Source organism: Gobio gobio (assembly GCF_949357685.1).
Source record: "Gobio gobio genome assembly, chromosome: 9".
Classification (NCBI taxonomy): Eukaryota; Metazoa; Chordata; class Actinopteri; order Cypriniformes; family Gobionidae; genus Gobio; species Gobio gobio.
The window spans coordinates 17171184-17188100 of NC_137115.1; positions in this window are offsets into that span (position 1 = coordinate 17171184).

Genomic DNA, 16917 nt, shown 5'->3' on the forward strand with positions numbered 1-16917 from the left:
TTAATATATTTATGTTTTTAGTCATTTTTGTCTTTTGGGACAGTGAGAAATAAACAACTTTGTTCAATTGTTACTACAATTTAAAATATTTAACCAACTTCACAGTTTCACTGTAAAACATTTCTCCAATTTAAAATTTTAGTTGGCCAAATTTAATTTATATTACTTAAATTGTATCAATTCACAAAAATTCAATTTGTCCAACTGAAAAATTTAGATGTGACCAGTCACTAGAAAACTTGGAGAGGCCTGAATTTTTTTTACAGTGTTAGTAAATTAATTTTTTTCCAGTGCCTCAACATATTATTTCTAATTGAGCCCATGTTACATTTACATTTACATTTATGCATTTGGCAGACGCTTTTATCCAAAGTGACTTACACTGCCTTACAGGGACAATCCTTTAGTGCCTTGCTAAAGGACACACTGGTGGTGACTGCTGGGATCAAACCAGCAACCTTCTGCGCGTCAGTTCCATGGTTTCACCCACTGGACCACCATCTCTCACCATGTTAACAGACTGTTGCCACAATGGATAAAATTCAATTCACAGAAATTCAATTTGGCCAATTGAAAAATTTAGATGTGATCAGTCTCTAGATTGGAGGATTGAATTGGAGAGGCCTTACATTTTTTACAGTGTAGTGGAATTAATCCAAGTATACAGAATGCGTTACTCAGATTGAGTAACGTAACGGAATACGTTACAAACTACATTTTTGGGCATGTATTCTGTATTCTGTAATGAAATACATTTTGAAAGTATCCTTCCCAACACTGTCCTTTATATTGCTTTACAATCAGGGTGGTTTCGCCCTGAAATAACTTTTCTCATGCATCTGCATTGGTTCAAATTGGAAGTATAAGGCCCTTACAGTAAATTGGTACAGTAAAAGATCGATTCACTTCAGATTGTCTTTTTTAACCCCCTAGAGCCGTATGGATTACTTTTATAATGGATGGATGCACTTGTTGGGCTGCAATTCACTGCCATTATAATGATTGGATTAGCCAGGACATTTTTTTAAATAACTCCAATTGTATTCGTCTGAAAGAAGAATGTCATATACACCTAGGTTGGCTCGAGGGTGAGTAAATTATGGGATAATTTTAATTTTTGGAAAAAACTATCACTGCAGCAACTCATAATGTAATAACTGCACATAATATAATAAGTAATACATTATTGTTGTAATACAGTTTTCATAATGTAATAATTATGTAAAAACGTAATACAATCTTGAGCTCATAATGTAATAACCATTTTTACATTATGAGAAATGTATGACATTATAAACTCACCAAAAACATATCATATTTTCATTTTTATAATAGCTATTAAACATAAAACAATATTAGTATTCCATTACAGTCGATTTTTTAAAATATAAATCAAGTTTCAAACTACATGCAAAATGCAACAGATTTAAATATCCATGCAATTATTATATATTTATTATTCCTTTATAGTACATTTAAAAAATCTAAATCCAGTTTTAACTTGCCTACAAAATCCACCAGATTACTGATACTGCTACTACTACTACTACTAGCAGTAGTAGTAGTTGTTTAAAGGTGTAAAGGTTATTTATCTTTCTTTTTTACAAATAGAAAAATAATCAGAAAAATAATCACAAAACCCAAAAGTTTTAGCAGGGGTGTGTTGTAATTTTTCAAATCACACATACTCTCACAATACACACACACATTCTTGGATATGCTGTTCACAGGGACTCTCCATAGGTGTAAGAATTTTTATACTGTACCATTCGTATCTTCTATCCCCCTACCCAACCCCTAAACCTACCCATCACACAAAACTTGTTTGTTGTTTTAAGTCATTTGGTTTACAAGGACCCAGGAAGTGTCCTCTTAAACCATGTTTATGATGTAATATCCATGTCATTATACACAAACACACACAAAGTGCTCTGCAATAAAAAAATATTTAGGGATTAAAAAAAAAATAATTCTCTTTAAGTTGTGTCTCTTTTGTTTGGCCACTAGAGGGAGGTATCAATACATGGAATGTTCACTGTTTGGACCATTAAAATTTGCGGTAGGTAAAGATTTGCTTCTCTGCTTAACCACATCTATGCTTAACCACATCGACTATGATCCAGTTATCACTGTCTGATCAAGCATATAAAGGGATGTGCCACAACCGTCCCTGTAAAAGTTCACACTTCAATGTGCCTGCAAACAATGTTTGATTTTGCTATGGCCTAGTTTCCCTTTGCTAATTCCACAATTATTTCCACAATGAAAAACTTAATTTTTAACTTAATTTTTTCATAAGAGTTTATGTAGGGAATGTTTATGGCACTTGTACAGAACAAGTGTGGAAAGGCCTTAAACCTGCAAAAAAATGTGAAAGGCAATTCTGACTGAGTTGACATGTCACCAGGAAATCAAATTTGAAAATTCTTAAATTTTTTAAGGAACATTGCATTCAATTTTGCATTGATTCATGCACATCGTTTAGGGGCAAAAGGCACAAAATGTGCTTTTCACCATTCCCGTGGTGTATGTTTGCAGATTTTTTTATTATTATTATTGAATACCCCACACATGAAGTAAAAGGCTTAGCATGGGGCAAAAAGCACAAAGTATAAAAAAAGACTTTAGGTAAAATAATATGTTTTTAATAATGTCTGAGTTAATAATCACAAAGTTCGTTTATTTGGATAAATAAAATAATATTTTTTTGTTTAATAAATATATATTGTTATAATGTTCATTTTAAAAATACAGAAACAAAATTATTTTAAAAATGAAAGATTCTGAAACCATTGGGCTAGGGCTAGTTCACCCAAAAATGAAAATGATCCCATAATTTACTCACCCTCAAGCCATCTTAGGTATATATATATATGGCTCTTCCAAGCTTTATAATGGGAGTGAATACTATCTTGTTTTTTGAAACCCCAAAAAACTATCCATAATCCATAAGTCTCCAGGGGGTTAATAAAAGCCTTCTAAAGAAAAATATCAATAATTATAACTTTATAAACTATAACAATAAAGATAAGGGACAAAACATGCTTTAGAAGTTAGTTTTATTATTTAATAATACATTAATTATAAACTGATATACAGTGGGGAGAACAAGTATTTGATACACTGCCGATTTTGCAGGTTTGCCCACTTACAAAGCATGTAGAAGTCTGTAATTACAGAATTTTTTTTGGTACAGAAACCTTTGTTTGCAATTACAGAGATCATACGTTTCCTGTAGTTCTTGACCAGGTTTGCACACACTGCAGCAGGGATTTTGGCCCACCAGATCCTTCGGGTTTTCGGGGCTGTCGCTTGGCAATACGGACTTTCAGCTCCCTCCAAAGATTTTCTATTGGGTTCAGGTCTGGAGACTAGGCCACTCCAGGACCTGGAGATGCTTCTTACGGAGCCACTCCTTAGTTGCCCTGGCTGTGTGTTTCGGGTCGTTGTCATGCTGGAAGACCCAGCCACAACCCATCTTCAATGTTCTTACTGAGGGAAGGAGGTTGTTGGCCAAGATCTCGTGATACATGGCCCCATCCATTCTCCCCTCAATACGGTGCAGTCGTCCTGTCCCCTTTGCAGAAAAGCATCCCCAAAGAATGATGTTTCCACCTCCATGCTTCACGGTTGGGATGGTGTTCTTGGGGTTGTACTCATCCTTCTTCTTCGTCCAAACACGGCGAGTGGAGTTTAGACCAAAAAGCTCTATTTTTGTCTCATCAGATCACATGACCTTCTCCCATTCCTCCTCTGGATCATCCAGATGGTCATTGGCAAACTTCAGACGGGCCTGGACATGCGCTGGCTTGAGCAGGGGGACCTTGCGTGCGCTGCAGGATTTTAATCCATGACGGCGTAGTGTTACTAATGGTTTTCTTTGAGACTGTGGTCCCAGCTCTCTTCAAGTCGTTGACCAGGTCCTGCCGTGTAGTTCTGGGCTGATCCCTCACCTTCCTCATGCGTTCTCACCAAGCTGCTTGCCTATTGTCCTGTAGCCCATCACTGCATGAAAACACTGAAATCCGGCAATATCCGGGCATGGTATACTCCTGTGTAATTTGATGTTTACCGGATGTATGTGGGAAAAAGCGGATCAGAGTAACACGGAACAGTATATTTCCAGAAAAACCCGGAAACCTCAGGAATCCGTGAATACAGGAATCCGTGAAATTTCACGGACATATACAGCTGAAACACTGCTGGGTGTGCTAGGACTGAAGACTGTTAGGTGTGAAGAAGACCTTTCATATGTTAATGACTGACACTAGGTGCTGGCTGTTCTCAGAGGGAGGGGTGAAAGGGGAGGACTTCAGGATTGAGAATTATCTCTGGTCTACTGTAGGCTACAGCAAACAAGCTTTTTGTACAGAAAAATAAATTCTTAAGGCCCTGAAACACTAAACCGAACTAGCAATGACTAAAGCCGACTGTGGGGTTGGTTCACGTTGGTTCACCGAACTAGCAATGACTAAAGCCGACTGTGGGGTTGGTTCACGTTGCCTGGGTCTGGGTCAAACCATCAGAATGGTGTGTCAGGGCCTTAAAACCACTGCATGAAAAGAGTCTCTTAACTCCTTAAGCTTCATGAGCGCGTGCACGGGTTGAAGCGCTATTTTCAAATATTTTTTATAAAAACAGTACAAAATAAAAACCGTCTGAACATATACGTTCACAAAAAAATCTGAATATGTAATGAAATAAACAAAGAAATGTAATGGAATTAACAAAGGATAATTAACCAAACATTTTAGACTATCCCCAAATAATTTTGCAAAGTTTTACAAATTGCAGGCAATAATAACATTAACTAAAAAGGAGATGAAATGTGGAATATAAAAAAGTTTGTTTAAAAAACACCAAAAACTGATATGCTCAAAATAAAAATATGGAATAAAAAAGAGCAGGGATTCACTTGCTCAAGAAACACAGAAACACAAGCAGATCTTTCAGCTCTGCAACTGTTAACAAAAAGTGTCACTCCAAGATTCTTAACTTTAAAACTCCTTAAGCTTCATGAGCACGTGCACGGGTTGAAGCGCTATTTTTAGCACGAGTGTAATGTTTGTTAATAGATTTAACGTAAAAAAACATCATTAATCTTGACAAACTATATATCATTCTAAAGGTCTAAACCTCAAGCATCGAGGACAGACCACTGTTTTTCAATGAAAAGCTTATAACGGCTGTATTTTTGCATGAATGTAAGCAATACACATCAAAACAATTGATAAGAAAAAAAGAGCACATACCGTAGTTTCCTAATTACGAGCCACACACGCATCCAGTGCTAAAAGTTTCCAGAATGAATGGAAAGGTGAGGGTCCACTGAATAACATCCCATAGAGCATTTTAATCCAACGAAACAATAACGGTGTAATATTGATGGTTAATCCTTTGTTTACATCGCATTTCCGCGGAGCGGAGTATCATACTAGACTGTTATGCAATAAAATAATGCACCAAAAACCGTCTCCCGGTAGCATAAAGTGGCATGGGTTTAAAGCTTAGACTGTTACGAACATTATACAACTAACCCCACTCAAAAACATGCAAAGATAGCCGCGATATAGTCAAAAATATCCAACTATTGCACTCGTTTTATCTGATGTCATGACGTGCTCATCCAATGATAATGTCTGTTTATCTGGAGCCAATAAAAGCATTGAATCGTCATGACTGACAGAAAATGTAGCCAATGAACACACGATTCCAACGAGACCTCTCATGTGTGTATTTGTCACATGGGCGTGAATATTTATTCATTTGAATGTGGCGCGCTCTCCCACGAGAGGCTGAGACAAGTCTGTGTGACTGTGACACACACACACACCCCCCCCCCCCTCCCCGGCATCTGACAGCTAAAGCTAACGGGCTAGTAAACAGGCGGTCTCTTTGTAGTAACTGTTTGCTAATCTTACTAACTGGACGGAATTTATTATCCAATGGATCGTCAAAAGAAGTTTGTATTGTGCTGAAGATGCTTTATTTGAGCTCACTCGAAGCAGCGGTGTGGGAAACCAATGAGGAGAGTCAAGACAGCGATGACGGTGCTTGTTGACAGAGAAGTTGATCCAATAACACACCGGTGAGTTGCTATGTGTAGTTGTTTATGTATATTGAGAATGTGTGTGAGAATGTATTTATTTTATTGTTTCTGTGTGCTAGAAAAAATGCAATATACCAGTATGCATTATACATATGCTGATATTTTGCATTTTTCCTAGCACACATGGGGAAAAAGTATAAATAATTTTTCCCCATGTGTGTGTAAATAAAACATATATATATATAACACATGTAATTGTTTTTATATATATATATATATATATATATATATATATATATATATATATATATATATATATATATATATATATATATATATATATATATATATATATATTGAGACTGTATTTATTTTATGTTTTTCCTGTGTGCTAGAAAAATTACAATATACCAGTATAGATTATATATATACTGATATTTAGCATTTTTTCTAGCACACACAGAAAAAAAAAATATATATATATATAATATATAAAATGCATTTTTTCCCCTATGCTACAAAAAACGAATTGACGAAAAAAGAAAAGTTCTGGACGGCCGACCATCTGTGTGATTGTTGAATGCTCACTGTATCACCGGCCATTATATTGATTGTAGGACTGTGTGAGAATGTATGGGCCGCCGTCAATATGAATGCTCACTGTATAGCCGGTCGTTAGATTGATGCTTGGGCTGTGTGAGAATGTATAGGTGTCCATCAATATGAATGCTGTCTAACCGACTGCCCATCAGTTTCATTGTTCATGGGATGGCCTGTAATTAGAGTGAATGATGACAGTGTGATTGTTGATTGAATGGGCAAACTATACAGAAATAGGACATGCAGTGCTAATTCTCATTCCTTTCCTTGCCATTCTACAGGCATCAGGTTGAGTCTTCAGATGAGCTATGGCATCCAAGCACCAGCCAACCAGCAGAAAAGAGAAGAACGCTTTCAGATTCTTCAAGATCTGCACTTGCTGTTGTAGACCTGAATCCGCCAGTAAAAGGCCAGTAAATGTTTTTTTTTTTACATTTGCAAATTGTGTGTGTTTTTATAGCTATATATTTATATTATATTGTTATTTATATTACTAGTTATATTTATAGTTATTATACTTATATTACTTTTTGTATTTTCAGTTGCAAAGAAGTTTAGCTCTTTTTTATTAATATTTCATTTTTATTATATTTTTATAAGTTCTGTTGTACAAATAAATCACTAATACAAAGTCTTATGGTTCTGCCTATTATTTTATAGTTGAAAAAGCATTCAAGCATCATATATGATGGCTAAAACAGCTTGCAGTACACTTCATAACATTAGGTTATCAAGTCTCCTGTAGGTTTCTTGGCACCTGGACATATTCTTAGAAAAAAGCATGCAGGAACCCCATTTTTCATGATATCTTCGTCAAATTTTAAATATAAACTGATGAGACTTTTGCCTTTCAATTCATTAACTAACTGGATTCCTCCAGGCTTATTTTCATATATTTTTACATCAAATAATAAAGTGTTCATTGTAGCACAAATCATCTTCAAGACACTTCAACTTCTATAACTGTTTGTCTTTCTAAGTTTTTTTCTACTTTAATGTTTGGGTAATAAACTGTAAAGTGTCTTCTTTTTAAAGATGTCTAAATTGTGCATGTAGTGCAAATTGTTTAGCAACTGCAATTGTTTTAGTTGGGAGATGTCATTTCTGGGGATGTGCCTCAAGCAGGCGGAGGGAGAAATGGAACAGACATAGTCTTGGAAAAAAGCTTGCAGGAACCACATTTTTCATTATATCTTCCTCAAACTTGAAATATAAACTGATAAGTCGTGTGGCTTTCAATCCATAACTGAACTGGATTCCTCCAGGTCTATTTTCATATATTTTTACATGAAATAATACAACATTCTGTGTAGTGCAAATAATTTTTGAGGCATTTCAACTATTATAATTTTTTATCTGTTTGAGAATTATCAACTCTGATTGCTTTTTAGTAGAGTCCCAAGTGTCTTCTTTCCAAAGATACCTTAATTGTGCCTGTAGCACACTGTTCTCAGGAGCTATAATTGTTTTAATTCAGGTAGGTCGTTTTCAGCTGTGAGCCCCAAAGTGGGGTTGCAGTTTAACAGGATGCAGTTTAACAAGATGCAAAAGATGCATCTTGCAGTTTAACAAGATGCAAAAAAGGGGCGTTTTGAGGTTTGAAATCCACCACTCACAATAGATGAGGTGACGCAATGGAGGTGCAACCAATAAGGTTACACTGTAAAAAAAAAAATCCTAATTTTACAGAAAAAACTTCAGGTTTTTTTACAGTATTTTCTTGTAATTTTGAATTATGTTTAAAACGATGTACAATTACAAACAATATCTAAATAAACAACTTGACTGTTATTTTAAGGATTATATCATTAATGACAAATTACAGTAATTCTCATTTTTTATACAGGAACATCACTGTATTATTTTTCTGTTTTCATAAATTACATACAAATTCATGTAAAATTACAAACAATGTCTGTAAATTAAGAACTTGACCATTATTTTATCATTAATGACAAATTAGAGTAATTCTGTTTTTTTATACATGGAAATCACTGTATTATTTATACATGATCTATACAAACAATATCTGTAAATAAACAACTTGACTGTTATTTTAAGGATTATATCATTAATGACAAATTACAGTAATTCTCATTTTTTAATACAGGAACATCATTGTATTATTTTTCTGTTTTCATAAATTACATACAAATGTATGTAAAATGACAGAAATAATCTGTAATAAAATATTTAGCTCATTGCATTAAAGGTTTATGTCCATACTAACAATTTAACATTATTCTTTGTAATTTTAAAGTAAATCTTATTAGTTTTATATTTACACTGTAAAAAATAAAAATCTAAAAAAACGGTCAAATGACTGGCAGCTATGGCTGCCAAACAAAAACCGTAAAATTAAAGTAAAATATCTTAAATCAAATAAAGTTCAAAAACTTCACAGAAATTTGCATTAAAAGTTTTATAGAAAACACTGTTAACCCCTTAAACCCGAAGTGTCCCCAGGACACCCCCCCCCCCGCGAAAAAAATTCTACTAAGGGGGGTTACTAAGCAACCACTGAATGTAACATAAAATAGGCATCATTTTAAAGCTTAGAATCTCAGCTTTTCAATGCATCTATCCATGTTGGGGTACTCAAAACGAGTGCTGAGTTATTAATCTAAAACGGAGTGTACCACCCGAGGGCGCCACCTAGCTGTGAAAAAAATTAATTGTCATATTTTTCAAAACTACTGCATTGATCAACACAAAATAGGTGTCATTTGAAAGCTTAGAGTCTAAACTTTACAATGAATGTAGCCATTATGATTATCTCCAAAGTAGTGATGAGTTGTTTGCTGATAAAAGGGAAAAAAAAAAAATCATAATTTATGGAGGGGGGGGGGGGGTTATTATGTTCTGCCATGTGTCAATCACATCATACAGCTCAGATAGTCATGTGTCATATGTCATTTGAAAGGTCTTGTGGAGCAGAATACAACAAGCCTAACTGACTAAACTTTTAGCGAGTTTTTGTAAGTTAAGTCCTGCAAGACCCATATGTAAATAATATACTGATGCAGCATTCATGTGGTGTTTTTCGTTTGTAACTTCATGAAACGTGGAAAACCGGTGCATCATTATTTACAGCAGATTCTCACCATTAAAAAGAGCCCAAAGTCACCATAATCTGTCTTTTAGATCTATAGATATCCCTCGTTGAAATATGGCACACAGAATACATCACAGAAGCACATGAGCGGAGTACAAAAATAGCAGTTGCTTAGACTTGCCGTTTTTGCTGGTGACTTCATGAAACAAGCTCCGATCGTTAAAAATGGCACACCCTTATTTACAGCAGATTCACACGATTAAAAAGAGACCAATAACACAACAATCCGTCACTCTCATACAAAGTTCTCACTCATTGAATTATAACCTCACAGGCGCAAATATGCTAAATATGCTAACGTTGTGCTAAAGTCGCGTTTATGCTTGTAACTTCATGAAACAAGCTCCGATCGTTAAGTTATGATCAGAAGTTATGATTTATTGAATTATGTACATGAAACCTGACAGGAGCACATGCTATTTTTGCACAAAAGTCACGTTTTTGCTTGCAACTTCATGAAACTTTCTCCGATCGTTAAACATGGCACAGCATTATTTACAGGAGATTCCAACGATTAAAAAGAGACCAAGGACATCATAATCCATTGTGTCGATCACGAGATATTCCTCACAGATGATGTGGTGATCAGTGCAGTTTGGCAGAAAATGGCCATTTACGTTAGCAGCTAGAGGGCGCCCGGGGGCCGTACACTCCGGTTTAGATGAATAACTCAGCGCTCGTAAAGAGCATATAAAAAATGATAGATTCATTGGAAAGCTGAGATTCTAAGCTTTAAAATGATACCCATTATGTGTTATTATATAATATAATATACATAATATTGTAATAATATAATGTTTCATCAGCAGTTTCTCAGCATTAGATTGTCCAAATGTAATAATAATTTATATTTTCTAAAAATATTAAAAGTGTTTTAACAAATAATACATACTTTTTGACTCTCCTTGCTATAATTTGAGTTATGAGTCTTTAAATTTGTGTATTTCTCTCAGAAAACAACAGTTTTGTAAATGTCAAGGACTGAACAAAAAGGCTACCTTTGTTCTAAATGCTGTAACTTTTGATTACTTTATGTTATCGCCACAAAATTTGATCCAGATGCAGTCTTTAAAGTTTAAAGTGAGTCTTTAAAGTTGTATATGTCACTCAGAAAACAACAGTTTTCTAGATTTTTTCAGGGTGTCAAGGATTGAACAAAAAGGCTACTTTTGTTCTAAATGCTGTAACTTTTGATTACTTTATGATATCGCCACAAAATTTGATCCAGATGCAGACCACATATAGGGGAACATCACCAAAAAAAGAATTATTCTGCTGGCCTATTTCCTTCCTGAGTTATTGAATGTTACATAAGATATATTTGTAAAATTATTAAAAATATATTTTAAAAAAAATGCCTTTTATCAGCAGTTTCTCAGCAATATATTGTCCAAATATAATACAATTTATATTTTCCAAAAATATAAAATGTTTGCTAACAAATGATACCTACCATTTGACTCTCCTTACTATAGTTTTGGAGTTATGAGTCTTTAAAGTTGTATATGTCTCTTAGACAAAAAAACTCAAAAAATACCTTCAGGGCTTAGATATTTTACATTAATTTTCTGTTTTACAGTTTATGTGTAATTTTACATTCAAACTGTAATTCTGGATACAAATATAATAAATTATAAAGCAAACTAAATATCAAACAATAATCTGTTTTTAAAGAGTACAAATCTGCACTGCTCTCCAGGTTGAAACTTTCAAGCCTCTGCCCACATCACAAAACACCACTTGACCAATTAATTAAATATAACAGCAAATAAAAAGAAATATACACATTTTCTAACTGTAGTTTAAAACAAGTTTTTTTTCTATGGTTGCAAGGCTATGCTGTCTTTCCGTGTTCTTTTGAGCGTGATTGGTCAATTTGAACGTCATCCAGAAATCTGGCCAATGACAGTGCGCGCCTTCAGTTTGAATTATACACCCGTTGTCGTTGGAGTGGCTCGCGGCTCGCGGCGGCGTCTTCTAGTTCTAATCTGCAACAGAACTGCTTCGTCGGTCCATTAATGGCATTGCATGGATCATTTTACATCTGAAAACACATCTGTTTACATCATTTTGATTGTGGGATGTCGACTGAGAACGAAAAAACATGAATACGAACAGACTAAGTTACCAATGGCGGACAACAGACGGCAGAAGGTAACGTAAATCCCTTTATATTTTTTCTACTGCTCATCAAGATATAACGTTAGTGCATTAAAGTCATATCCTAATCGCGATTAACTTACATATTCTGTGTTTTGTTGTAATACTGTTAAGCTAGGGCTGGGTGTTATGACGATCATAGTTATGACTATTGTTAGCGACTTTGCAGTAAACGTTAAAATAACCTTTTTATATTGCGGAATGTGAGTATGAATATAGTGTATATAACGCAGCACTGACTGTACTAAAAGTTTTTGACATTTTGACAAAGAAATATGCATGAATGTAGAATAATGAGTGGGACATGCATGTGTTAAAATAAGCCTCTCTCAGACAGCAGGCGATCCCGAAATCAAATATCTTTCTGTGAAATGCACACAGTTATCTCAGTAAGCCTGTCTTGTGAGGTATTCACTTGATTTAAAGAGTCATTTATGTCTTAAGTAAGTTAAACAGTTCAAGTTAACGTGGGGAAACCCGGATGCGTGTCATTCTGTGCATCCGTTCTTAAAGGGGCAGCAGATTAATAAACTGCTGTCTGTCATAATTGTAATCAAACAACAAAAGAATAGAGAAGACCTTCTGCTTCTTTAAGAATGCATTGATATTAATTCATAGAATATCATACAGTGAAGACTTTTAAAGCAGTATTATTCTGTAGCATTTTAATAACATATCTATCAAAATAAAATAAATATATTGTGATATCGTTATTGTGAAATACAATTTCTCATGTATGTAGAATAATATGGTCATAATGCCCATCCCTAGAGGAAGTATTCTTTGGCTCAGTCTGAAAAGGCCCAGAAAAGAAGAACACTATGAAGAACATCACACAGAACCGTCAGAGAAAGAGACCGGTAAGTTAAGCAGTTTTCCCCCCAGAATGGTACTATACTACAGACCGGTACATCGACCGCATTACTGCAGAAGCTGCACCGATCCGTCTGTCAATCTCCCGTTCCATCCTTCCCTCACTCGTGAACAAGACCCCAAGATACCTGAACTCCTCCACTTGAGGCAGGAACTCTCCACCCACCTGAAGCGGGCAAGCCACCCTTTTCCGACTGAGAACCATGGCCTCGGACTTGGAGGTGCTGATTCTCATCCCACCGCTTCACACTCGGCCGCAAACCGTCCCAGTGCACGCTGAAGGTCCTGGTTCGAGGAAGCCAACACGACAACATCATCTTTACATTTGTTCCTGGGTTTGGGTTATTATGAACTATCCAGTTCCTAAAACACCATCCTTTTTAATATTAAACATATATAACCAAATGTTCATTAGACATAATATCATGTAGTTCAGTTGATGTTTTAACATTTTAACACAATAAATGGAAAAAAAAGAATCAAATATTTATTTCAAAATGAACAGAAACCTTCATCTGACGGTGTTAAATACTGACGGAGTTGAAAAAAACTGATGGAAATGACAAAAGTCCACCTGAAGGTTATAACAACTGATTGACAAGACAACAAATTAAGACAACTAACTAATTGTTAAACTAATATTTAAAGGGGTACTTCAAGCTACTGGTCATCGCTTGCCCACCATGACACCGCCTCCACCATTGTTTTGATTGTTATACTAATACAATAATTTAGTTTATTTAGAGAATAGACACTACAATTAAAAACTGAACATGTCTGTGGCGAGGGGGGCGTGGTTTAGCGAAGTCTGTGACGGGAGAGAGAGTCAGAGGACGAGCGGCACGTAAGTGGATCAAGCACAAATGATGAACACTTGTCTCTTGTTGCAGTAATTGGCGTGGAGAGAGTACATAGGTCGGGAGGAAACGAGAGAGAGGAAGAGAGAGCTGGAGACGGAGATACAGACTGGAACTCGGCTGGGAAAGGAAGCAGAGAGGAACTGCTGGAGAGAAACCGACGATTGAGAATTTATGAGACTTTATGAGGAACCTTTATGTTTGTGCGAAGTGCACAGTATTATAACCTGAGTAAACTGAGTTAAATAAACCAACACGAGTTCCAGTAAGCCGACCCCTTTGTCTTCTTCCTTACCGTCACACGAACATCACAACAGTGTCTTTTCAATAAAGTGTAAGTGAGCCGAATGAAAGGCACGGCACAGACGCAGCAGGAGTCAGATTTAATTAATCACGAGAGCGAAGAGCTGAGCAGAGCTGAGGTAAGCGTGGCAGTCATTCTCGGCGCATGTCCAGTCTGGCGCATTTTCAGATCATGCCTATGGAAGCTAAACTTTCATAGGAATTCATTGAAAAGTTGAAACACTCACTTTGCTCCGCACTGCTCCGTTATTAATGCCAGAGCCGAGCGGCCATGCGCATTTACATTCTGTGAGTGAGATCCATGCCCTGTGGGCGGGTTGATAACATGCGGCTCATAACTAGCTCCTGTCGTCTCTAGCCTCTGGCCAAAAAATCCTCAGATGACGCAAAAGGACGATATTTGCATGATCTGAGGATTTTTTTCCATAAATAAAATGCATAATTATCTTGTCTCTGGGGGATATGAGTGGGGAAAGTACCATACTTTGAATATACTACCGGGTTTCTACCAGTGGTAAAATCTAAGTCTAAAATCTAAAAACGAAGTACAAATACTTTGTTACTTTACTAAAGTATATTTTTCACGTATCTGTACTTTACTTAAGTAGAATCAATAGTGCATACTTTTGACTTTTACTTCGTTACATTTGCAGCAAGTATTATACTTTCTACTCTACTACATTTCTACAACGTTCCATTACATTTTCTGATCAGTTTCAGGGCTCGACATTAACGCTTGTCCTCTTGTAATGAACAAGGTTGCGCTGTTGAGGCTCGCACACCCTCATGAGGAGAAATGGAAACAAATGAGCGCCGCTCACACAGAGAAACTCAGTCACATACTGCAGTAACGATTCAAAATGTGAAGTTTTTATATTTATAACATATAATACAGTTAAAAACATCAAACGACCAAGAGTGTTGTTTTCCTGAATACCATCACGACTGAAAATGTGTCACTGATTTCATATGACACTGACAGTTCCATAAACAATTAATTAACAAAATGTCACTTACATTTTAGATGCAATAGTGACTGTTTTTGTTCTATTTCAGCAGCGAAAATAGTTCCAAACAAAGATCAGAGCAGAACCATAATGCAACAGAGCGTTACTGAATGATTCAGTGTTTGAATGAATCGGTTTAATCAAAGATTCAATGACCTGTTAATAAACGACTGCCTCATTCCTGAACGAATCAGCCGTTTGAACTAATCAACTCAATGATTCACTCATTAATACCTGCCGCCACCTACTGGCAGTTTAGTTTCATGTATAAACATTCTTTCCAACATTTCTTATTTGTATTCAAAAAAATATTTGAAACAATCTCATAACATTATTTAATGCAGTTGCAATTTTTCAATGTAAATTATTTAATTTGATTGGTAACAGCCCTATAGTGTCTTATTCTAATTTAATTTATTAATCAAATGTAAAAATATAAAAGGAAAGCTGAAGCATAGCCTATATTTAATAAGATTAGGTGGGGAAAATGCCCTTTTTGAAAGGTAAAAATATCATAACTATGCAATTTAAATACGTCAAAGCTGATCACTGAACACTGTGGTGAGAATATTGCTTCAGAATGCTGATATTTAACGCTGCAGATCACCCTGATTGATAACCAGAATTGTAAGTCAGAATGTAAACCGGGCCACTGATGGTAAGCACAATTACATTTACCTAAAACTATATAATTAAAATGTCACCCTTTGGGGGGGCAAGGGGTACATTGAGGCCACGAAGGTCATGCCTCTGTAGCCCCCTGAACCGCCGTTACCGCCATGGCCCCTTGAACTGCCGTTACCACCATGGCCCCTTGAACTACCTGATCCGCCATGGCCGCCCACGGCTCATGATCCACCATGGCCGCCCACGGCTCCTGACCCGCCATGGCTCACGGTCCGTGAACCCAGCAGTTGCCTTATTGCTTCGCCTCAGTCAAGGACAGCATTCCATTGAGGACTATGTCCAGGAATTCTGTGAACTTTGTCATTGCGTGGATTTTAATGACGTGGCTCTAAAGGACATTTTTAGATTTGGACTGAATGGACCGGTTTGCTCCCAGCTGCCAGGAGGGAAAATCCACTGGTCATTGGAACAGTACATCGACCATGCCCTGCTGCTTAGTGGCTCTTCCTTTACTGTGGGAACGGTGGATGAGGAACTCCACTGTCCCACAGTACCCTCCACACCAGTGAGCCCAGCCCACGTCCATGCTCCAGCCTGAACCACCGTTACCGCCATGGCCCCTTGAACTACCTGATCCGCCATGGCAGCCCACGGCTCCTGATCCACCATGGCCGCCCACGGCTTCTGATCCGCCATGGACACCCACGGCTCCTGACCCGCCATGGCATCCCATGCCTCATGGTCCGTGAACCCAGCAGTTGCCTTATTGCTTCGCCTCCGTCAAGGACAGCGTTCCATTAAGGACTACGTCCAGGAATTCTGTGAACTTTGTCATTGCGTGGATTTTAACGACGTGTCTCTAAAGAACATTTTTAGATTTGGACTGAATGGACCGGTTTGCTCCCAGCTGCCGGGAGGGAAAATACCCTCCACACCAGTGAGCCCAGCCCACGTCCATGCTCCAGCCCACATCCAGGCTCCAGCCCACAAGCCTGCTCCAGCCCACGACCCCATAGTCCTGCCCAATAATTTTTTTTGGGGGGGCAAGGGGTACATTGAAGCCATGAAGGCCATGCCATGGCATCCCAAGCCTCATGGTCCAGGTCATCCCACGCCTCATGGTCCGGATCATCCCACGCCTCATGGTCCAGGTCCGCCCACGCCACAGTGTCCGGGTCCGCCCACGCCACAGGGTCCAGGTCCACCCACGCCTCAGGGTCCAGGTCCACCCACGCCTCAGGGTCCAGGTCCGCCCACGCTCCCAGGCCTGTCCTTGTTGCACCTGGGTCTGCGTCCGATGCCCCTGCATGGGCCTGGCCCACCATC